Here is an 8,820-nt window from a genome sequence, read left to right as displayed (position 1 = left end):
AGGAACTCTCAAAATGTAACAAGAGACACAAAAACTTATAAAAACATGCAACAAACACTTAGGCATATCCAGCCCCAGGCTGGATCACTGTGCAAAAGCTGCAGTAGGTGGGGGTAACTGCTCTCCCCCCAGGAATTCAGGGAAGACACCTTTCTGTCCTCCTTCAGAAAGAGAGCATGAGCCGTGCCTTGGAGCTACCAGGGAAGCTGTCCACCACAGCCAAAGTTTAATCACATTTTGAGAGCTCTTATGGGTATGTAATGGGGCCTTCTATTTTCCTTCCCATTCAAAGAAGCATGAAAGCAGCAGGTGCTTGCTGTGTCCATATCAGGGGATCATCACAAGGAATTGGAAAGGTTCATCACACTTGGAAGTACTGCCATCACTCTCTGTGCCTTCTGGTTACAGGAGATATGCAAGGGTCTGAACTTGAGCAAGTATTCTAAAATTCAATATTGCTCAACACCAGCAACAGGTCTATAGATGAATATTTTTACTAACCACAAAACTTCATTCCTGGTAGCAAAAGTATGTAATACCCTCTATAAAGCATGACACTTTCACATTATGTAAAATTCCAGTATTTACAGGGTTCCTATGCAGCATGGGGCTGTATAAATGATTCCTTGTTTTGCTAAGGATATTATTACACTGTGTACACAGCACAGTAGGGCTGAAGCTAGTTCAAAACTGCTGTGTATGTGTTTCTTTTTTCCTTCCTGACATAAAAATCCATATAAATTGTGCTTTTGTTGATCAAAAAAATGTCTGCAAATGATTATGTATCCTTCTTAGAAGGATAATTAATTACCTCTTTTTTTCCTTGAGAAAAAAATTGTTGTCTATTGTTTCTTTGTTTGTTTTGGAATTTGTTCTCTTGAAATGATCTAGGCATAATATTTGTTCAGGTTAGTTGTGGAGTAAAGGAGTCCAAGCTGCTAACCAGAATGAAAAGCAATAGGGTTGTCTAGTTTGTAGCCTGAAATGGGTGGAGGGAAATATTTTCTTTTTGATTTGTCCAGAGGGCTTTTTGTGATGGAGAGAGTGAGTTTGGTGTATTTTTTTTTTAAAGAGAGTGCATTTCTTAAAGAATTTTTTCAAGTTACATTATTCTTTTCAATATTCTTTTCAATACATATTCTTTTCACAGAAACATGGTGGGATGCTTCTCATGACTGGAGTGCTGCAATGGATGGCTATAAGCTCTTCCGAAGGGATAGGCAGGGAAGGAGAGGCGGTGGGGTGGCTCTGTATGTTAAAGAGTGTTTCGATTGCATAGAAATCGAAGACTGTGAAGACCAAGTAGAGTGCTTGTGGGTAAGGATGAGGGGGAAGGCCAATGAGGCAGACATCCTGCTGGGAGTCTGCTACAGACCACCCAACCAGGATGAAGAGACAGATGAGACATTCTATAAGCGACTGGCGGAGGTCTCGCATTCGCTGGCCCTTGTTCTTGTGAGCGACTTCAACCTATCGGACATCTGCTGGAAGTATAACACAGCAGAGAGGAAACAGTCTAGGAGGTTCCTGAAGTGTGTGGAGGATAACTTCCTGACACAGCTGGTGAGTGAGCCCACCAGGGGAGGTGCCTTACTGGACCTGCTGTTTACAAACAGAGAAGGACTGGTGGGAGATGTGGTGGTCGGAGGCCGTCTTGGGCTTAGCGACCACGACATGATAGAATTCTCAGTTGTGAGCGAAGTAAGGACAGGGGTCAGCAAAACTGCTATCATGGACTTCTGGAGGGCAGACTTTGGCCTGTTCAGGTCACTGGTTGAGAGAGTCCCTTGGGAGACAGTCCTGAAGGACAAAGGGGTCCAGGAAGGCTGGACAGTCTTCAAGAAGGAAATCTTAAAGGCGCAGGAGCAGGCGGTCCCCATGTGCTGTAAGAAGAGCTGGCGGGGAAGGCGACCGGCCTGGCTGAACAGGGAGATTTTGCTGGGACTCAGGGAAAAGAGGAGAGTTTATCATCTCTGGAAGAAGGGGCAGGCAACTCACGAAGAGTACAAGGATCTCGTTAGGTCAAGCAGAGACAAAATTCGAAAGGCAAAAGCCCAGCTAGAGCTCAGTCTGGCCACAGTCGTAAAGGATAATAAAAAATGTTTTTACAAATATATTAACAACAAAAAGAGAGGCAAGGAGAATCTCCATCCCCTACTGGATATGGCGGGGAACATTGTCTCCAAGGACGAGGACAAGGCTGAGGTACTTAATGCCTTCTTTGCCTCAGTCTTTAATAGCCACTCCAGGTATCCGCAGGGTATTCAGCCCCCTGAGCTGGAAGATGGGGATGGAGAGCACAATATACTCATAATCCAGGAGGAAGCAGTCAAGGACATGCTAAGCCACCTGGACACCCACAAGTCTATGGGGCGTGATGGGATCCACCCGCGAGTACTGAGAGAGCTGGCGGAGGAGCTTGCCAAGCCACTCTCCATCATTTATCAGCAGTCCTGGTTAACAGGGGAGGACCCAGAAGACTGGAGGCTTGCCAATGTGACGCCCGTCTACAAGAAAGGCCGGAAGGAGGATCCTGGGAACTACAGGCCTGTCAACCTGACCTCTGTTCCAGGGAAGATTATGGAGCGGTTCGTCTTGAGAGTGCTCACAGGGCATCTGCAGGACAACCAAGGGATCAGGCCCAGCCAGCATGGGTTCATGAAAGGCAGGTCCTGCTTGACCAACCTGATCTCCTTCTATGACCAGGTGACCTGCCTAGTGGATGAGGGAAAGACTGTGGACATTGTCTACCTGGACTTTAGTAAAACCTTTGACAGCGTCTCCCACAGCATTCTCCTGGAGAAACTGGCGGCTCGTGGCTTAGACAGATTTACTCTTCGCTGGGTAAGGAACTGACTGGATGGCCGAGCCCAGAGAGTTGGGGTGAACGGCGTTAAATCCGGCTGGCGGCCGGTCACAAGCGGTGTTCCCCAGGGCTCGGTTCTGGGGCCGGTCTTGTTCAATATCTTTATTGATGATCTGGATGAGGGAATCGAGTGCTCCCTCAGTAAGTTTGCAGATGACACCAAGTTGGGTGGGAGTGTTGATCTGCTGGAGGGTAGGAGGGCTCTGCAGAGGGATCTGGACAGGCTGGATCGATGGGCAGAGGCCAACTGTATGAGGTTTAATAAGGCCAAGTGCAGGGTCCTGCACTTTGGCCACAACAACCCCGTGCAACGCTACAGGCTTGGGGAGGAGTGGCTGGAGAGCAGCCCGGCGGAAAGGGACCTGGGGGTGCTGGTTGACAGCCGGCTGAACATGAGCCGGCAGTGTGCCCAGGTGGCCAAGAAGGCCAACAGCATCCTGGCCTGTATCAGCAATAGTGTGGCCAGCAGGAGCAGGGAAGTGATCGTGCCCCTGTGCTCGGCACTGGTGAGGCCGCACCTTGAATCCTGTGTTCAGTTTTGGGCCCCTCACTACAAGAAGGATGTTGAGGTGCTGGAGCGTGTCCAGAGAAGGGCAACGAAGCTGGTGAGGGGTCTGGAGCACAAGTCTTATGAGGAGCGGCTGAGGGAACTGGGGTTGTTTAGTCTGGAGAAGAGGAGGCTGAGAGGAGACCTTATCGCTCTCTACAACTACCTGAAAGGGGGTTGTGGCGACGAGGGTGTCGGTCTCTTCTCCCAAGTAACTAGTGATAGGACAAGAGGAAATGGCCTCAAGTTGCGCCGGGGGAGGTTTAGATTGGATATTAGGAAAAATTTCTTCACCGAGAGAGTGGTCAGGCATTGGAACAGGCTGCCCACGGAGGTGGTGGAGTCGCCATCTCTGGAAGTGTTCAAAAAACATGTGGATGTGGCGCTTCAGGACATGGTTTAGGGGACATGGTGGTGCTGGATTAATGGTTGGACTTGATGATCTTGAAGGTCCTTTCCAACCTAGTGATTCTGTGATATCTTATTATTTGGAGTTTCAGGGACAAAGCCCAAAGGAAAAGCAGCTTGAAAGTTACCCTTGGGGAGCACTTCCATATTGCAAACTTCTTCCATAGCAAAGACATAGTAACACCTCTTCCATTGTGTCAATCCATGAAAAAACGTGAGGGTTTTTTTTTTCAGCAAAATAGTATGCTAAACAACATTGGATTTAGGACTTTGTATTTTATTTGATGGTGAACAAGGCCAGTTTTGCTGATTTCATCTAGATGTTTAGTGGACAATGAGTGCCATGCCTGCACACTTAAGGTTTTACACTAAGACGTCGGCTACAAGTCAGCAATCTGACAGCCATAATTGCTTGAAGGAAAGAGGGAAAGGGGGTTTAGGGACATGTTCTTTGCCATGCAAATGTGTATCTTGGACATACTGGCCTCCAGGTTTATGTGCCACTTTTTTCTATGTCCTGATGTTCCTGATGTTGATGCTAACAGTATGCTTAAGACACCACTGAAACAGAATTAAAAAAAGAAGAAAAAAAATAGTTATTCTTTATCCCAATGAGGTCAGAAGGGCAAAAGAAGGGCAACAACCAGGTGAAAAGAGGACTTCTGACAGGAACTGGCTTTCAGGAATGACTTGGCACTCTTCTAAAATATTTTATTAAAAATATATTTTATTAAAAATATATTTTTCCAGTTACTGTGGGATAAGTGCACAAGGCAGCACTATGTGAAGCAATTTTCTTTTCATTATTCTTCAAAGAGAAGCAAGTTGTAGAAGAGGAGGCAATATATCTTTACACATCTTACTTCCCTTAAACCTCCATAGCATCACTGTTACAAAAACACTAGATATATTGTTGTAAGTGAAACAGTGCTGTGTTAAAATATTAAATCAAGATACTATGAATTTTTGGAATGGGACACAAACTTTTACATGACAGCTGGACAGCTCTTCCTCAAAAATTGAATGAGAAATATTGTGGCATTCCAGACTCTTGGAATAAAAAACAAAGAACCAGCTCAAAATCGCCAGGAAATAATGAGGCAAGAAAAAGATTTTAGAGAGAAACTCCTGGCTTCTGAAAAATCATCTGGGGAAAAAAAGAAAGATATTATAAAACTTGGATCAGCTTTTCTGAAGGACTAAAGTGCTGTAAGGTAGCTACCATAAAAGCCTGTAAAAGCTGGGTTAGGGACAGATTGTACTGAAATAAAGGAAATCTTTCTGAAAGACCTTAGTCTTTAGTATTTCAACTGCACATAATCTCAAAAAATCCAATAGGTTAGATAGATTTGGTACTGGTATAAACAAAGTCTGGTAAATAATGCTCAAATAAACATCCTGAAGATTTTTTCCTTATTAAGCTATGGTGTATGAAACACCTTAACTCTGTTAGGCTGTGAATCAAATCCACTACATCATCACCACAGAGGAATTGATCCTCCCTTTTGCAACAAGTCAGAAGGGATTCAGCATGAAGGCAAAATTCTGGAGTAGTGTAGAAAGAGGTGGCATTCAACCTATGTATGTGTGTGTGCGCATCTATAACTATCAGACTTTCACTGCTGAAAAAGATGATTTTTTAAATTTAATTTTTAAGTGTGCAAATTTTATCTTATTTTCCATTCCACTCAGATTAGAGCAGTAGAAAATTCCATTCAGCACAGCAAATGCAAACCTTTGGCTTCTAATAAAGCAGACTGGTTTAAGTTCACAGCTTTTGTTTAAGCAGGTCTTTGAAAGTATTCATAGTCTGTAAACCACTGCCTCTGTAAAAAACATTTTGAAAAACAAATACAGTGACCTTATATCCCATCAGAGGGCTCTGTTTCAGACAAAGCAGCTCATCTATCCATGCCATGCATAAGTTTCCCACTGCTTTAATTCATGCTGCAGTTTCAAAGTAGACTGAGCAAGGAGAAAGTCTCTGCACCTACAGGATGAGCACAGAAGACAGTAAGCCATCAGTCATGCCTCCAGAGAAGAGCAGGAAAAGCCCACTTTGCTCTGCCTCCGGTCCCAGGGATCGGAGGCCGTCAACTCTGTGAATGCTGATTCCTGGCCTTCATCTCTGCATCTTCTCCATCACCTGCACCAGGCATTCATTAACCTTTGAATTTTCAGTGCTCTTGAGCGGGTTCAGTGCCCATAGTCATCTCTCCCCTTTCCACACAGAGTAATATGGTGGGAATTTTACCATACAACAGTTCTGCACATCATATGGGAACATGTTTGTCTCCAGGTTGTCAAAGCAGTAGGCAGGACATGGATCCTTTCATTTAAGATTCCCTCCTCCCCCCTTAATTTTCCTGGGCAAATTAAGTAAATCTACACAGGTAATGCCATGAATTATCAACTGACATCTCAGTTAAGCTATATGTGATCTGCAAGGTACTTCGTCTCATATGACATTAAGTATGTGCAGAAGAAAAGAATAACAAAAACCTAGGTTCCTGGACACACCAAGGTATGGCTAAGTGGCAGCAATGCTTTGGAAATGACAAGATAGCTTGGAGAGACTATTTCCACATCACTGTGTGTAGAAAGCCCATTTTTAGATTCTTTCACCTCTATTAAAATGGTCTTTTACCAGATTCTTCAAGTGGTCCATCAGTTCACAGTTCATTTTATCAATGGCTTTTTTATTTCAATCCTTTCTTATTACTCATGACAATGCTAAAATTTGGTGTTTTACACTAAACCCCCTCATTTCACCACAAACGGCAGACACAACCATAGTAAAAGATACACTACTATTATGGTGTTTTCACTTACTCTAAACCTGCTTGAGAGAGTATTAAAGCAGACAGCATACATTTATGTTTTTGTGGACTTTTTGTACCTCTGAGTTTGAACAAAACGCACCGATGGCCCCATCTCATCTTGCACGGGCAGCCTAATGCAGCTTGACGATACACTCATGTTTCAGCTGGTGTTATGAATTCCTTAAATCTGACAATTTTGCTAAATTGTTCTATTTCTTATATATAAGAAATATATATTATATATTCTTATATTTATAATATAATTTTTTATATTCTTGTATATAAGTATTATATATTCTTATATTTCTTTCTGTATTTCCAGATGAATTAAGAGTTCTCTTCTTCCCAGATCAACATCTCTAAGTGCAGAGGCCTCAGCCCCAAGCCATTTGCCTCAACTAACTCAGACACCAGGTACATTTCTATACTATGTGTTTCTAAAATTTTATGGAGAGTGCGCCATGACTCACTTTTAAACATTACTTATACTCCTGTACTTGCTTCTGTCTCCTCATTGAACTTTGAGCAGTACATACCAACATCAAACATTATCATTTCCTGCACCTTGCATCCCAAAAACATGAGTCAATATAAAGCAGAGATCACCACCCGTTACCACATATAGTTATTCTTTCATAGGACCTTCCTGCTTAGCCTATTAGAAAGACTAACAATCTTTACTTGAGCAGGTATTCAATGTTCTTTTACTCTTCTGTATGACACATGTTGAACAATGCTCTCCACACAGCCTCCTTCAACTTCATCTAAGGCCCTTTTAATTTTCATCTTTTATGTTGCAACTACAGTATAGTTGACAACCATGGCAGTAGGTGCCCGAGTCAAAGTCCATTACAGTCTATTGAGTTTTTCCGTTGACTAGACTTTAGACTGTATACTCTAATTTTCTGTACTTCACAATTAAGAAATTAATTAAATAAACCTAAACACAAATAAAAGCTGTATCCAGGCAACATATGAATTGACATTAGTTAGTACGTCCCACACATTTCTTGTAAAATGTGCTCTTTATTTGTCTACTACAGGGCAATTAGTTAGCATGTCTGAGAATGCCAGATGATAGTTTAGTAATCTGAGACTGAGAGCATGAGAAAGGAAATTGGTGGCTAACCAAATAACCGTCATCGTGTTTTTTAATACTCTATGATAAAGTTGTACTTCGGTCTCACAACAGAAATCGTCTTGTTGAGCTTTACAACACATGTAAAACCGGAAATTAAAACAAGGGACAATAAGATTATGGCCCGAAATAATGATTTCGGTTTACTCTCAAAAGTGAGAGTTGGAGCTAATGCCACATCATGGTATGTTCTACAGAAAAAGTCAACACGGAGAAGAAAAGAATTTAACCTTATAGGACATCTGTCTTCCTGCTTCTCTAGGGTTTCTGATACTCATCACTCTGGTATGTGACTTCAGCTGGAACAAAAAGCATTCCCTGTTTTGAAGATCATAAAAGCCTTGATGGACTCCACACGAGTAATTCCAGGTTCTTATTAAAACCAGCTTTTTTTTAAAAAAAGAAAAAAATTACAACAATCCCCTACTGTCCTCTATCATTCCTCATGAGGAGACATCTTTCTATACTGTTTCCTGCAAAAGAAAGTATGACGTATTTCTTGTTCTTAGTATCATCGAAAAATTATAGAATGGTGACAATAAAAACAGTAAGGAATCCAGTTTGAAATGCAAGCATGGAAACTTTTCTGTTATATCAGAAGAAAATCTTAAGTAATTAATGTCTTAAGAACTATGGCTCCAAACTAAATAACCTTATTCCTTCATCACTGCCACATAGTTGCAACACACTGAGAGCTACCTTAACAGTTATTCATAAAAAACCTGCATGCTCCTTACTAATACAATAGTGGGGCATACTACTAAGAAAAAAAAATAATAACAAAAACAGGCAGCATACAAAGACAATCTAAAGCACTATAAATCGTCTCCCAGAGAAGTCCAACAAGTCAGAAGATGCAGAGGAGTAGCTGAAAAGTGGACAACAGCCAGCAAAGAGATGAAAGATAAGAAGTGGTATTTCAGCAAATAATATTAGCCAGCCAAAACAGAACAATTACGTACAGAGCTGCTGTGAAAGAACTGCTTTAAAAATGCTGCCAGTTTGTATAAAAGAAAAAGATGAAATAAAGTAGTTTCCC

This window comes from Phaethon aethereus (genome assembly GCF_964289735.1).
Source record: "Phaethon aethereus genome assembly, chromosome: 1".
NCBI classification, from domain to species: domain Eukaryota; kingdom Metazoa; phylum Chordata; class Aves; order Phaethontiformes; family Phaethontidae; genus Phaethon; species Phaethon aethereus.
This window is presented reverse-complemented; position numbering follows the sequence as displayed.